The sequence below is a fragment of the Camellia sinensis genome, chromosome 9 (assembly GCF_055761805.1).
Source record: "Camellia sinensis isolate YWXY chromosome 9, ASM5576180v1, whole genome shotgun sequence".
NCBI lineage: Eukaryota > Viridiplantae > Streptophyta > Magnoliopsida > Ericales > Theaceae > Camellia > Camellia sinensis.
The window spans coordinates 193,785,630-193,801,023 of NC_138969.1; the positions used below are offsets into that span (position 1 = coordinate 193,785,630).

The 15,394-nt window shown below is 36.4% G+C and overlaps 1 long non-coding RNA gene across 1 annotated transcript; it reads left to right on the forward strand.

Moving 5' to 3' along the window:
* The first annotated feature begins 14,539 nt into the window (after positions 1 to 14,539).
* Positions 14,540 to 14,918, forward strand: LOC145800080 (uncharacterized). Its single transcript, XR_014341404.1, has 3 exons — positions 14,540 to 14,613; positions 14,713 to 14,789; positions 14,865 to 14,918. It is a non-coding gene; the product is annotated as an uncharacterized LOC145800080 (long non-coding RNA).
* Positions 14,919 to 15,394: the final 476 nt, after the last annotated feature.

Sequence of the window (15,394 nt, forward strand, 5' to 3'; positions counted from 1 at the left end):
TTGTATATGGTGTATAGATATGGTGTAAAGATGATAAGCTTGCTCAAAGATAGCTTGTACAAGAAGAAAAAGGTCTCAAATTTGTTTTGGCTTCTTTGAAATTTTTCTAACCCTCAACACAGTGGGATCAATTCGTATTTATAGAATTTGAGCAAAATAGGTCATAAATATCTTCAAAAATAGACAACTAGCAAATTCCTGTCCAGAATAGTGTTTCTCGCCAATAAGGCACGGCCGGCTCCCAATGAGACACGGCCGGGCCCCAACGTGCTTCCCTGTTCTTCTATTTCTCGCTCAATATAGGGTGGAACAATGTTTAAAAAGGGACCTTTGAGGTAAGAATAGTTTAAATATGAAGGTGGTGGGGTTGTTTCGGAGCTTGAGCTTAAAGTCCTTTATTGAGAATTTGAACCACACACAATGCAACTTTCATCATCAAGTGCTCAGGACAAAGTGCCAAAGTCTTGCGGTGGTCAAAAATAGGGTGTCTACACTACAGTTAGCACCAAGGTCTATACCATTAGTTGCGATCACGGTACCGTAGTAGAGGATGTAAGAAAGCAGCATGTGGGTTGTCCGACCTTGGCCTTGATGTTCTAGTGGCCCTTTGTATGACGAAGCTTGTTACAGAAAGGAGAGGTTTACTTGATCTTCCCAATCGTTAGGATAAGAAAAGACCTCACCAGCTACAAAAGGTGATAAGAAAGCATTAACAGACAAAAATCATAAAAGGCGACATCACAGGCAAGTTAAAAGACAGAGGATAACCTGGTCGGCCAGTGACCTTAGGAATAGGTCGCATACATCAGAAGGGAATTCCCAATTCCCTTCTACTATGACAAACACATCGTTGACACCTTTGCCAATGTTAGGAAGCATCTAAACAAGTTGACGTTTTGCCGATCTAGGCTTAAAGTAAAATTTTGACCTTTTTTTGTAGGTAAGAACAAAATTATAGCAATATCTAATCTCAAAAGGGTCTAGATTGATCCTTAAATATTGTTCAAAGCAACTACGCCCATAACTATTCTAAAAAAGTTAGGCAAAAGTTGGGAAGAAGGTACCCCATAGAAATGAAACACCTTCCTGAGGAGACGATATATAGCGAATCAAACTCCCCCCTCGACTATGTTTATCAGAGGGAGAGGAATTTGTTCCTCTAATCCCTTTGTGAAATATCATCAAAAGTAGGAAAGCAAACAACAACATCATCAGGAATGTTATATAGAGTTCTAAACTCCGTAATACTTTCCTCGGACTCTAAGAAACATCTCAGGCGATTCATGGTGAAAATAAAGGAAAACGGTAGAAGAAGAAACAAAAAGAAATTCAAAAATCACAAGAAGCAAACGAGCGAAAAAAAAAACCTTACAAGGATTATAGACTAGAACTTCAGGCGAAGGATAGAAAGGAACGTGTATAGGGTTTTGAGAAGACGATAAGCAAAGAGGCAAAGGGCAAAAGACAACCTTCAATTAATGTGTCAGAAGCAAAATGGCACATTGAAACACGAAATGAAAGACGTCATCATTAAATTTAAAACTACATAAAATACACGTGTCACTGGCAAAGGTAACGACTCAGATTCTGACTAGATCGGCCATGATGTCTACGACAATCCGCTACAGAAGATCGGTGAAAAGGGGCAATTGTGGAGGGGTAAAAACATTGGCCCAAAGCCCAGAGGTAAAAACGTTGGCCCAAAACCCAAGCCCAGCCAAGCAGGACGAATCAAAAGCAAAGTTGAGGTCATCGATAAGTCCATCAGGTGAAAAGACAACGTCACATGACCAAAGCCTGAGTAAAATTGCCTTCTAGAAGGAGATTTGCAAAATACAAGGATGCCCTTAGATCCATTCATAATCAACAGTGAGGACCACCATTGTCAGAGATAGGGGCATAGGTCTAGCCTACCTAAACGACACAACCATCCGATGATCTAAATCCAACGCACGAAGTATTTGGCAAGTTGGCTACAGACATCTGAACTGATTTAAGCCACCTACAACAAGGTGATCCAACAGTAAAGGATTAAAACAACCTAGCCACTTGCCCGACCAAAGTCTGGTAGCAACCAAAGCCCTTAGATTAAGATGCTAATCCAATGGCCGAGACCAAAGATAATAGCACTATAAAATGAGGAATAAGGAAAAACAAATGAGGTCAAGAAAAACAAATCTTTATTCTTAACAAAATATTATATGACTGGCCATCATTTTGACTTGACCATCGGAGGGTCCTCCCGACCATCCTTGGTGGGGAGTGATCACTGACGAGTTGGTTTCTCTTTGTAGAGTAAAGGAAGGAGCACTTTATCTCGTTTTTCCTGTGGAAAAAATCTCTACCGTCCACAATATATAAAGGCACCCGAATATTGTTTGTAATTAGGGAACGGCTATGGTACAAATCCCTCAAAAGGTGTGTACTATATGCACTTTATAATTAAAAAAAGACATGTCTTACCTCCATACTTTCTAAATAAAAAAAAAAAATCATAACTAAATATTACATGAGGCATAATCAAATATTTCATGAGTCATAATTTTATTTAACAAGTGCACTTATTAAGAATGCATTAAATAAGGTTAATTACTATCACTATCATAGAAAGTATATAAAATGCATTAAATGTATGGGTAAATTACACTTTGCCACTTTTCGGTGATGCTACATGCACCCATTAGTGTACTAACTAGTGTACATTAGTTATGATATTATTATTGACCCCACTCATTAATCACATTACAAATCTCAAAAACCTCTTAAATTATGTCACATCATCAATTGACACATAAGTTAATACACTAATTGGTATATATAACATTATTCACCACTTTTATATTTGGTTACTTTTTCAATTTAACCTTTAAAGTTTATTTAATACAACACATTTAATGCCTTTGTTTACTTTCTATGATAGTGGGAGCAATCAACCCTATTTAATACATTCTTTAATGTCATAATTAAAAAAGAAAATTCGCCATAACTAAAGAAGAAAATAATATAATTAGAGTGTATATGATGCATCCCTTTTAAAGGAGTGTATAGAAGAATTTCCGACATAGATGACAAAAAGAGTAGATTTGACAATCTAAATGCATTTATGGAACATCTTGATCCTCATTTTCGAGAAAAATTATTAGTTGGTCTTGAGGTACCACGTGATCGCATCCCACATCAATCACAATTCATCACGTTCTTTTATGTTTCTCAATCATCTAACACAAATTTGTGAACAAAAATACTAGAGGCCCCAAAAATTCTACCAAAAGTTTTACCAAATGTCTCACATGGGTGTAGGACCTACATGGGACCCACATTGTGTGGGTCCCACACCCATGTGAGACATTTGGTAAAACTTTTAGTAGAATATTTGGGATCTCTAGCATTACTCATTCATGAATCCCCCCTAACAAATCACAATACCATTAAGGCACAACATTGCGGTGCCCCAAGACCAATTAATAAATTCTCCATTTTCCAAGACATACTATTAAATAATAGGATAAATTACAAATATACCTTTTGAGATTTAATTAAGTATGAATTGCTCCTATGATTTTAGAAATTACATTATATCCTTTTAAGTTTCAAATCACATAATTATTGACTCCTTTCATCAAAAAAAATTATCAAGTTAATTATTAGTATTTAATGATGTGAAAATGTATATTTCAATTAACAATTTATGAAATTTTATTGTTATATAGAAAAATAGTTACATTTTTTTTTTTGTTAATTCTGTTAAATAAAAAATTCTAACAAATGAGTATGTCTAGAACCATAAGGGACAATCCATATTTCATGAGATGTATTCGTAATTTGTTCTAAATAATATTATTATTGGTTAAATACTAGAAATTAATATTAAACTTATAAGATATGAAATACAATTCAAACAAAATTATGTACTTTGGATGAATGGATTTGGGTGGGAACCATTCGAACCGAATTTAGACCAATAACTACTTATTTGAAAGGCCACATATAGTTTCTCTATGAGCATTGAATAATGAAAAATGCTAACTATCCTAACATTTGTATCAAGAGTTTTACCAAATGTATCACATGAGTGTGGGTCCTATATTTATGTGTTTAGAGGTAAGAAATGAGATTATGTATAGAATTGTTCAAAACAAAAGAAAAATCCAATTGGATTCAATCTAGATATTCAGTATATAAATGAGTTAAGGATGACAACAATAAAAAACATAAGCAACATAATTTTTGCATTTGAAGAGATACAATATGAATAAGTCATTCATTCCTTTGGTCATTCTAACATTTCACTTGCTTTGCTCAACCACCATGAGTGGGCTTTTTCCATCATATTGGGTTTATATTATCAACAACCTTCCAGCCAACTCCAACTCTTTGCAAGTTCATTGCCAATCCAAAGACGATGATCTCGGAATGCGCACGCTTCAAACTAATCAAGAATTCAACTGGTTTTTCAGAGTCAACCTCATAGGAACCACTCTCTTCTTTTGCCATTTTTACTGGAATACCAAAGATATAAGTTTTGCTGTTTACGATAGCAGATTAGACTCTTATTGCTCCACTGCTTTACAAGATAATTACTGCTATTGGAGTGTCAGAGCTGACGGCTTTTATATCAGCAATGATGAGATGACATGGATAGAAATCAACAATTGGCCTTCTTAATTGTTTTATTTATTTATGATATAAGAGCCTATGTATTAACCATCATCTTGTATTTGGCTTATCATCAGTAAATTAAAGGCAAAATAATATATCTACTATCTACTACAAGCCCTGCGCTTTCTACATTGTTTTTTTTTTTTTTTTTTTAATCCCAAAAGGGCCCTTCACTAAAATAAGATTTCCTTTACAGGTTTTCCAACTTGCAGTATAGGCCATCTTTCAGACCTAACTGCTTTAAACTTGTTAAAAGACTCCATAATCAAAGCCCAGAATATATCTTTTACTCTTCCAACATAAATCCAAGAAATTAACAAAAATTGGTTCTAATTTTTTGCTGATAATGTTATACAAAAATTTACTCACTAATGTGGCATCTATAATATTGTTGAAGAGAGTCCTATTTCATATTTCAAACTTTCTTCATTTCATAAAAATTAATTAATAAGAAAATTTTATAAAATTTGTTAATTTGTTTTGACATCACTACTAAAATAGTGACTTTTTGCGTCTAATTTTTCGCAACTGACTATTTAGCGGTCGCAAAAAATCAATATCTGCAGCCACAAAAAAATAAATGAATTGAAATATATTCAAAACAACATGATTTTCCTTTCTCAATTTATTACTCCTATTTCTTTTATTTATTTTATATGCCAATGCCCTAGCCCCTTTCACTCTCACGACATTCACAAACTCTCTCTCTCTCTCTCTCTTGCTCACCATAGTCGCAACTTCAGTGGTTTGAATCTCTGTCTCTCGGTCTCTCACTTTCTTCATCATGCTCTGTTTCTATGATCTTCAATTTCATTTTCCGACTTGAAATTCGATTTTCCACGTTGAATTTTCTCGAGAAAGTTGCAGCCACTGCGAGATTTGATCGACGATGAAGCAGAAAATTGTTGAGTGAAATTAGGTTAATTGTTTGATCGAGCAAAGAGGAAAAAAAAACAGAGATGAGAAGCGTGAACAACAACGCTCTAGATACGATAAGCGCTGCTGCGACTGCGATTGCTTCAGCTCGGACTCAAGCTTCAATTCAGGTAAACAATTTGATTCGAATTTTAACTATAATTTACGTTGCCTGTTGTGGTTGATGATTTGATTATCTCAATTAGATACATACTTGCATAGTTTATCTTGCTCTTTACAGTGTTGGTACATGGCATTTTATTAACTACCAGTTTAGTGCATTTGCTACAGCCTCAAAATAAAATGTTGTGCATATTGCTTATAAGTAGATTGTGTTTGTCCTATTTTTCGCTTTCCTCTTGCATTTTTTTTTTATATTTTTTATTTTTAATAAAGTGCTGTCTGCTTGATTTAGGATAATGCCATCTGTTTTTATAGTGTCATTTTTTCCTTTAATAGGAAATAGAATTTTACACAAAAAAGGCCAAAGGGGGCAGAACCTATAGGCATTCAGTAAATACACATGGTGTCTATTTCGTTGTAATTAGAAGTGCTTATCAATTATCACTATGAGCTGGGAATATTTATTGGAGCAATTGTCCAAGTTTGACATCATACTCTAGGGGTGATGCAGCAATTGTCCTACTGTCTGATTATTCTATGACCTCATATGGCGGCAAAAGCTCAGTAAAAATTATACTGGATACAATGCATGTTTTACTCGTTTATCTCCAGAGCTCTCTGCCTAAGCAAAGACCCTTGGTTGCTGTTCTCCTTTTGCACTTCCATCTTCTGGTATGCTCCTCAAGTAAAAATTCTTTTGCTGATAGTGAACAGAAGTATTAATCTTGTAGGGATAAGTGGTCATCATCCTGTCTTTCCCTCTAGGCTCTAGGTTTTTGTTTTTTCCTTCCCCTAAATTGATTATGGGTTTCATTTCTCTCTTTTTCTCAAATTGTATGTATATCTTTTTTAGTGTAATTGGAAAACTAATGCTTGTGAAATTCAGGTCTGCCATCAAACCTGCTCAGTGCATTTAACTATCTGCTGAATTTATTCTTTCTACTCCTTTACGCAGAGAGAAACTGCTCCACTTGTTTATTTGTAAAGGATATAGCATAGATTGATTTGTAGTTGAACTCGTGGGGTCCTTAATTGAGCAGGTTGACAAAATAGGATTCTTGTAACCCACCCCAAGTAGTCGGGGCAAGGCTTTGTTTGTTGAATTAAGTTGAATTGAGTTGATTTCTAGATCGATATAGACGTGAGGTTCTTTGAAATCTCATTGTGACCCATTCTTTTGAAATTTTTTTTGTAATCAAGATATAGCCCAAGAATTTGACCTTTTGAATCAATGACATAGACATTGTTGTCTAGCCCGCATATCTTGCTGAGTATGTTGTTTGTGCTGCTGATGCCTCATTTAACAATATTGCTGTGTAGACTAATTCTCGCCAAATTCAGGTTTGCGGATGCGCTTGCTCAGTGGATTCAATAATATGGTGAGCTTATTCTTTGAGCTCTCATCACTGATGCTAGCAGTTAGTTGAAATTGATTGATTGCTTAAAATCTTAAATGTGAATATATATACTCTCTAGGAATTTTTATCCCTTGATTGCGAGGTTCCATCGGTTAAGTTTTCATTCATATAGTATATATATATAATGCAATGTATTTTGTGGTCACTGCTTTCCAATTCTACAAAATAGCGGAATGAGAATGGCCACAAGGGACTCAAAAACATTCTATGAATATGCTGATAAGTACATTTTCTTTCTTTCTTAAGCAAGAGAAATGTGCAGTTAGTTTATGATTAATTTTTTAATTACCTTTTGTCAGCACTAGTTAGTTCTGCTAAATCATTTCATCTCTGGGATTTTTGTTATAATTATGATTTTGTCAGACTTCGAGAAGTGGTGTCATCGCTTGATTTATTTATTTTTTCAATTCTATGAAAAATGTGTTGTAGAATCAAGTGAGAAAACATTTTGAACTGTATCTAATCAAACATAACAACCATTTCTCTTCAGTTCCATTTGATTTTTTTTTAGCCCAGTGAATAGTTGAACCACCTTACTAGGGTGTGCTTGGTAAGTGGAAATAAAGGTCAAGTTGAACCACCTACTAGGGTATGCTTGGTTAGTGGAAATAAAGGTCGGACTGGTCACTTTGTTTTCATTCCACCCAATTTTGGGTTGTTTACTAAAAATGGGATTATGTGGATGCGTGTATTTCCTTATTTGTAAATGACTTTTTTGTGATGCATTTGTGACTCAGAATTGAATCTTGTTGAAAGGAGAAGTTACAGAAAAGATTTTAAACTATTATTCGTTTGTTTTCTCAGGGAATTGTTGCATTGTAACAGCGCCCGCCCGCGTGGGCCTCGTGCTACAGTTCGGACTCGATTTGTGTCACGGTTCTAAATCTGAACCAAAGAGTCCAAATCTGGCAAATCGTTTTGAGAAACAGATTTTTGAAAAAAGTAGTGCCAAACATGGACTGCTTTGCCAGATACAGAGTCGCCACCTAAATATTTTTTATGGGAGAATTTAGGAAACCCTGACTCGGTGCCGAAGGCCACATGTCCGTCATCACCGGAGTTGTCTCGGCTCGGGAGCTTGGGTACGATCGGGGAAGGTCAACTATGAGCACCCCCTTTCGCCCGGTCCGAAGACCGGCCTCTACTAACCGTGATATCCGTTTTTGAAAACTTTATGTGTTCTTAAACCAATTATTAGCCTAGAATCACTATGTTATGCGCACAGCAAACAAGTATAGACTAGATTGCCTAATTTGGAAAGAAACATTGCATATCCGTTCATTTTGAAAATGCTTTGGAATTTGCTACTCGCAAGTAGGCTAAAACACGGATTTCAATGAGTTCTTCCAACTCAAACAATCTAACCTTCACCCACAGGCATTCAAGCAGTTTATAACACATAAGCATCTAGCCACATGTTAAGCATGCTGTCATGGTAACATTCACACTCATGTGATATGCTAAAGCGGAAATACTTACATAGTATTCCGTGCCAAAACAAAGAACTTGTTAGCAAACATGCATGATCCAAGTCCATGTGAAGTGCCTAATGCATCGCATTCAGAGTGTTACTAGAATAGGCTCGGCTATCCTAAACATGTCATGTGAAAATGCACAATTATCACGTATTCAGTTTGGGAATTGAAGTATTGATGCAATTAGCGTGATGTACCGAGCCCAATGCATGCAATACAAATGCATGGATGCACGCATGCATAGCATAAGGTATGCTAAAATAAACGTGCCCTAATCTACCATCATAAGCAGGTAAATAAAAGGGAAGAAAGAAGTGAGGTTGGAAGACATACACACCACCCACGCACACTTATTACAGATTTTCCCTCGCTCGGAGGGACCGAATAAATATTACAAATTAATTAACTACGCAAGCTAATTAAATATTACAAATTAATTAATTGACAAATTAACTAATTTAGGAAAACAGTAAAACGTCTCGAGAAGCGCGCCGCCATGCGCAAGCTGCCTCTGTTTTCCTCCCTTTCCTCCTCTGGAGGTTGTCAAAACCTCAGGACTACATCCTTGGACAGAGGGGATCATCACCGGCTAGATGAAATTTCCACCGGCAGTGTTGTATGGCCATCGGCACAAAGTTGAAGCTGTCGGCAGAGAAAATGGTGCCGGTCGGCACATTACACTGCCGGTCGGCAGAGTATTCCTGCAGAACCTGCAACTCACAGCAACAGAGGGCAAAACAAGGCATGGCAGCATATTTCAAGGCATGTATGCATCAACCATGTCTCTTATCATTGTGATAACTCAAAGGGACATGTGCCTCGGTTCTCGGACCACCAATCACGCATTTCCATGCATGATGGCCCAAAGAACCAAGTATGCAACTTTGATTTCAAATGCAATGCAAATCAATCAAACAAACTCCCAATCCTTATCACTCAAATCAAGGGACAAGGAACGCATGTTGATGCAATGCAACCTAAGCATATTAGCTATCATGCAACATGAACAATGCAATGTAATCATGCAAAGCTTACAAGCAAACATGCAAATGGATGGCAAGATGGACTTATACATGAATTAGGCAACTCTAAAAAGGCCTAAAACAGTAGTCATTAAGTGCTAAAGAGTGAGAGCTAAATGGCATGCACACACACATGCACATAAGGACCAACACTTAAGCACAAATCAAACAACATTCAAGCACACTTGAAAGAAGGAAACATGGACAAATTAGCATGCATTATAAGCTCTAAAATCATGCTAACACATGGTGCCAAACCAAGCAACAAATCAAGCCAAGCATGCACCAAAAGGCCTAAATGTTCAAAACAAATCAATGAGGCATTGAACTACACTTTAACAAGACCAAACATGGCATGCATTAAACAACTAAAAACAGATTTTTAGCATGTTAAAACAAGGCCAAAGGTCTCCTTAGATGGCATCTAAGTGGCCCAAATACAAAGGCATACACCATGGCCAAAACATGGAGCATTGCAACACATGCTTTCAAAGCATTAAAGAGACATGCAAGGCAATCCAACAAGCATGGAAATGGGACTGAAATAGCATGTAGGACGATTCCAAATCACCAAAACAATGCAAAGATGGCATGCTACACATGCACATACTCAAGGCCAACAAGCTCAAATACAAATGAGCTATATAATGCATGTAAAGATCAACCCAAACGACTATGGACAGAGCTAAAACATGGCAAAATAAGCACATAAACTTCACAAATGCAAGCCTAAAACATGCTCCAACAAAGGCTAACAACCTAGAACATGTTAAGGCACAAATAAGGCATTACATGGCAACTATGCTAAACATGCATGGAGTTCCAAAACCAACTTGAAATCATGTTATATTATAGATATATAAGCATGAAAAACAAACCAAACATGCTCAACACACACTCAAGCATAGGCTTCCTTAAGAGGCCAAAATATGTCCTTTTCAAGGACAACAAGGAGAGGGGGTGGCCCTCTCCTTCTTGGGACTTCAAAGCATCATCTTCACCACTGAAATCCCTCAAGATTTCAGTGGTGAAGAGACCTCAACACCAAAATCCCGGAGCTAGCACAAAATGGCTCAAAATGAGGCCTTTTGAGGCCTAAGGGTGGTCAACAACCCTCAAACAACAAAACACTCTTAATAAACAACAAAGAGGGCTTAAAAACAGAACTTTTTATGTTATACAATAATCACAAAAACAGCTCTAAGACTAGTAGAAAATCAATGCAAAAATGGGGGAAAAAAGGGACTAGTTTCTCACCCTTGTAGTCCTCTTCAACAATGGTGCTCCAATGGCCTCCTTGAGCTTGAATCCAACACCAAAGCTTCAAAACACACTCTTTAGAACCTCAGCTCCAAGAGGAAGGTGAAACACTAGGTGTTTGTGTGCAATAGTAAGGCACAAAACACCTAGTGAACAAAATGAGAGGGAAAGAGAGATAGGTTGTGTATATCTAACCCTAACCCTAGAAAAACCAGAGCTCTCTCTGTATTTTCTCCTCCCTAAAATGTCTAAAGCTCTCCTTCTTTGCCTTAGAGAGAGACCCTCTCTATATGCCTCTTGTAAAGCTTACAAGACAAGCTTTGTAAAAGGGAGATCCCTCCATACACGTGTATGGAGGGGGGCAAAAGCAATACAGCTGTCCAAAAATATCTGCAAAAGCAGATGAACAGCAATCGGCCGGCAAAAAATGCCATCTTGGCCAAAAGGAGTGCCGGTCGGCAACAAATAGTGCTGACCGGCAACAAAGAGTGCCGGCCGGCAAACTATATTGCCGGTGGCAGCAAAAACCAGCCGGTGGCATCTAGCCACTGCCGGTGATGGGTGGGGATGGTCTACAAGCCCCACTCTGCCCCTCCAAGGCAAGATGCAAGTGTTTGGTGCAAAACCAGACACTAAACGGTCGAGTTCGGAGATCCTGAGGCAAGGCACACGAGCCGAGGCTTCCGGGAACTCCAAACGAACACAAACATGGATAATCACCGAGTGTTCAAACGGTGACGTCCAAGTCTTGAGGACGGTCAAAAATGGGGTGTCTACATGCATCTGCTCTTAACTATGGACTCCTGACATGGTCCAATAAGATCCTCGGACCTGCTTTGGTTGCACTTTATAATCCGCTTCAACCTGCTGCTTCTGCACTCCTGTCAAGAATTTTCCTTGGAAGCCCTATTTATTTGGGAAGGTTTACTCTTGAACACTTGGCTCCATTTGCATTTCTTTATTTACATGTTAGTTGGAGTTACCTGGAACATAATTTACTTTTCTGAATCAAATAATGTGGTAATTATTTGCATCATGTTTCTTGGTCCTTTTGTATGTTATTGAATTGCCCCGCTCTCTGATTTTTCTCTACAAATCCTTAATATGGATCCTGACGACCTTATGGTGACTGATTTTAACTAGATAGAAATTGTCACCATTCTCGTTCTATATCTCTCTTTGTCTCTGTCAATCTTGCTTTCTCTCTCTGTTTCTCAATCTCCTGCTCTCTCTTTATGGTTCTTTTGAAATCTATATTTTTCATTCATTATCACTCAGATTGCCCCTTGGATTGTCCAAAATGATCTCTCTAGGGCAACACAAAATCAACATTTTTAGGTATTTCTTTCGATTAATCTCTGGCATGTTTTTTCCCCTTCTCTCTCTCTCTCTCTCTCTCTCTCTCTCTCTGTATATATATATATATATATTCTTTGAATTTTGCAACAATTTAAGCATGTACACTTTCTTCTCTTTGCAGCTAACAATACATGAAAATTTGTTATATATATATATATATATAACAAATTCTCCTAAAACCGAACTAATATTTTAAATAAGTCATCAAATAATAGGTCTTAAATTGAATGCCAGTAACTGACATTAAATTATTCAATCTGTAATGAACAATAATTTGTTGAGATACTAAGAATGACAACTATTGGCAAGCAAAATTCAATGGTTATTTGCAAGACACCAGTTCACAACTGTTTTTCCATCTTATCTCCCATGCTCAAACATGTTCACATTTTTTTTTTTCATTTTTCTTTTTCCTCCAGTTATTTTCTCAAATTGACGTTGAAAACCAAGCCTATAAAATACGGAAACTTCTAGATGGAATTAACCAAGGAGTGGAATTGCGGCAGAGTGGTTTGAAAATTATTTGTGATGTTCTTCCTCATTTGCAGCAAAATCATTTTGACTGCTCTGAGCTTCATGACAAGTTCTTGACTCACTTTTCACACCTTGAAGATGAGATTGGCTATTTCGTTGGCCTAGCTGGTAGCAGCTAATCACTGTTTTCAGCTTATACTGGAGAACTTTCAAATATGCTGAACAACTGAAAACTGGTATATATAAAGGTATGAGTATATTTCTGGTTTTCATTAACAGTGACACTGTAATTGGATTTGTACATACATTGGTTGTAGAAGAATTAGTCATTACCATAATCCCACATTGGTGATAATGTTACTCCATTATATTGAGTAAGGTTTTGTCATTACAGATCAGTATTTTTTATTCCGCTATGCTACTGAGAGGAGAAAAAAAACACACAGAGGAAAATGGAATAATAGACAAAAGGGGATGTAGTTTTTTCATTTTTTTGTCCTTGGACTCTCTCTGTTTGGTTTCTCTCTAAGGACCCATTTCAGATTCTCTATCAATTTTCTCTTTCTACGACACCCGTTCTCTCCCTCCATTTGAGAGAAAAGGTAGAACAATGAGGTCACCAGTTCACAAGGCTGTGAAAAATATTTGGTTGGTTATTAACTTTGGTAATTAATTGTAAAGTTGCTTTACCTCCATAGTTAAAATTAGATGTGTCCTCAAGGCTTTTCACAGATGAAATGATTATATGCTTTTTTATGTATTAAATTAAATATGCATGGTACTAGATTTGTGGGTTTTATTATTATTACTGATTGTACCTATGGTCCTCTCTCCCATATCAAGGAACCTTACCATGTAAAATCGAGAGCTATGAAGAATATGAATCAACTTACCATATAAAAGAGATTTAGAAATACTGTAGATATAAACTGTGAATATAGTAACCTCCCTTAACTATTATTTATTGAAAAATGCTAGAGATCTCAACAACTCCAGACAGAGGAATGAATCCCATCTTATGTCAGCATCAATTTAGGCTCAGTAGCAAAGAATATCATAACACATAGTGATGGCCTGACAAAATACCAATATTACAATTTTTGGAAACAGTCATTAGGTTGATGAACTAGCAAATTCCTTCATTAATAGCTAGTTTTGGCATAGCTTTGGTAACCTTTTGTTTGTATAACACAGTGAAACTATCCCTTCCCTTCCCTTCCCTTCCCTGCGTCTGTGTGTGTGTGTGAAAAAATGATACAAAAACAAAAACAAAAACAAGAAGAAAAAATGACAGTTCTTTAATATACTTAAAATTTTTGTGTAGCAGGGGAAGACAGAAAAGTTAGGCTCTCTTATGGATCCAATTCAGCCAAGTTGTGTAATATTAGCAAGATGATGAGCATAAAATTGTTGAAAAAAATAGTATGAACAGGAGAAGATTTCATATTTATGTGAGAAAAGAGAGTCCATCATTCATGTTCATGGACGATTTTGTTGGATGCAGGCTCACTCTTCTTCTTGGGCCTGTAGGCTGTGGGAAAACCACCTTATTATTGGCTCTAGCAGGAAAACTAAACCAGTCTGTCAAGGTTAGTTTTCCCAGCATATCACATCACATCACATGATTTTAAAAGGAAAAAAAAAAAAAAAACCTTTTTAAATTTTATGGGCTCAATCATGAATTTGAAAAAGCCAATCATTACAATGTTTGTAATGTATTTCATTTGCAATCCTTTTAATTTCTTCAGGTTGCGGGGGAAGTCTTTTACAACAGCTACAGGCTTGATGAGTTTGTACCTCAGAAAACATCAGCTTACATAAGCCAATATGACCTGCACAAACCTGAGATGACTGTGAGGGAAACGATAGATTTTTCTGCACGCTGTCAAGGTGTTGGAAGTAGAGCAGGTAGGGTTCCTTCACTCTTTCATAATTTATATATATCCCATGTTAGTGTAAACTTGCCCTCATGACAAGTTGATTTAACTTACATATCTGGAAATGAAGAAATTATGAAGGAAGTTAGCAAAAGGGAGAAAGAAGCAGGAATTGTCCCTGACATAGACATTGACACCTTCATGAAGGTAACCATAACTATAAATTGATTATTTTACTTCAAAAGATCTGTTGAAAATCCTAAAGAGAATGGTATTTAACAGGCGACTTCAATTGAGGGGCAAAAAAGAACTCTTCAGACAGATTATATTCTGAAGGTAAATTATTTTCAATCAGAGCAGGGTCAATGTCGGTTGTAAAGCAAATTATTTTTAATAATAATATTAATTTAGCAAATTTATTGAAGTACCGATTATATTATTGTGCAGTTTTTGCTGAAAATGAGATTATGGATAGCTTCAAGATTTAAGATTGGCTTTGTTGCTAAAATCCGTCAAATGGATTTGTCAATTTGTTTGAAATTTGGTGATGTTACTAAATTCACAATAATCTCCATGAATTTGAATTGTATTCTAACATCACAATAATCTCCATGAATTTAGAAATACATAATTGAAAAGTACTTTGTTGCTAATCTTTCTAAGGATTATTTCTTCATTTTTGATACTCATGGAGGATGCTATATATGCAGTGGGGCTAACCTGCTCCTTCGGTAACTTTGTCTGATCATATATTTCAAATGCAGAGTTTTGATGAAAGTAGTCAGCCGACTGATGCTGGTATGCTTTTCTTT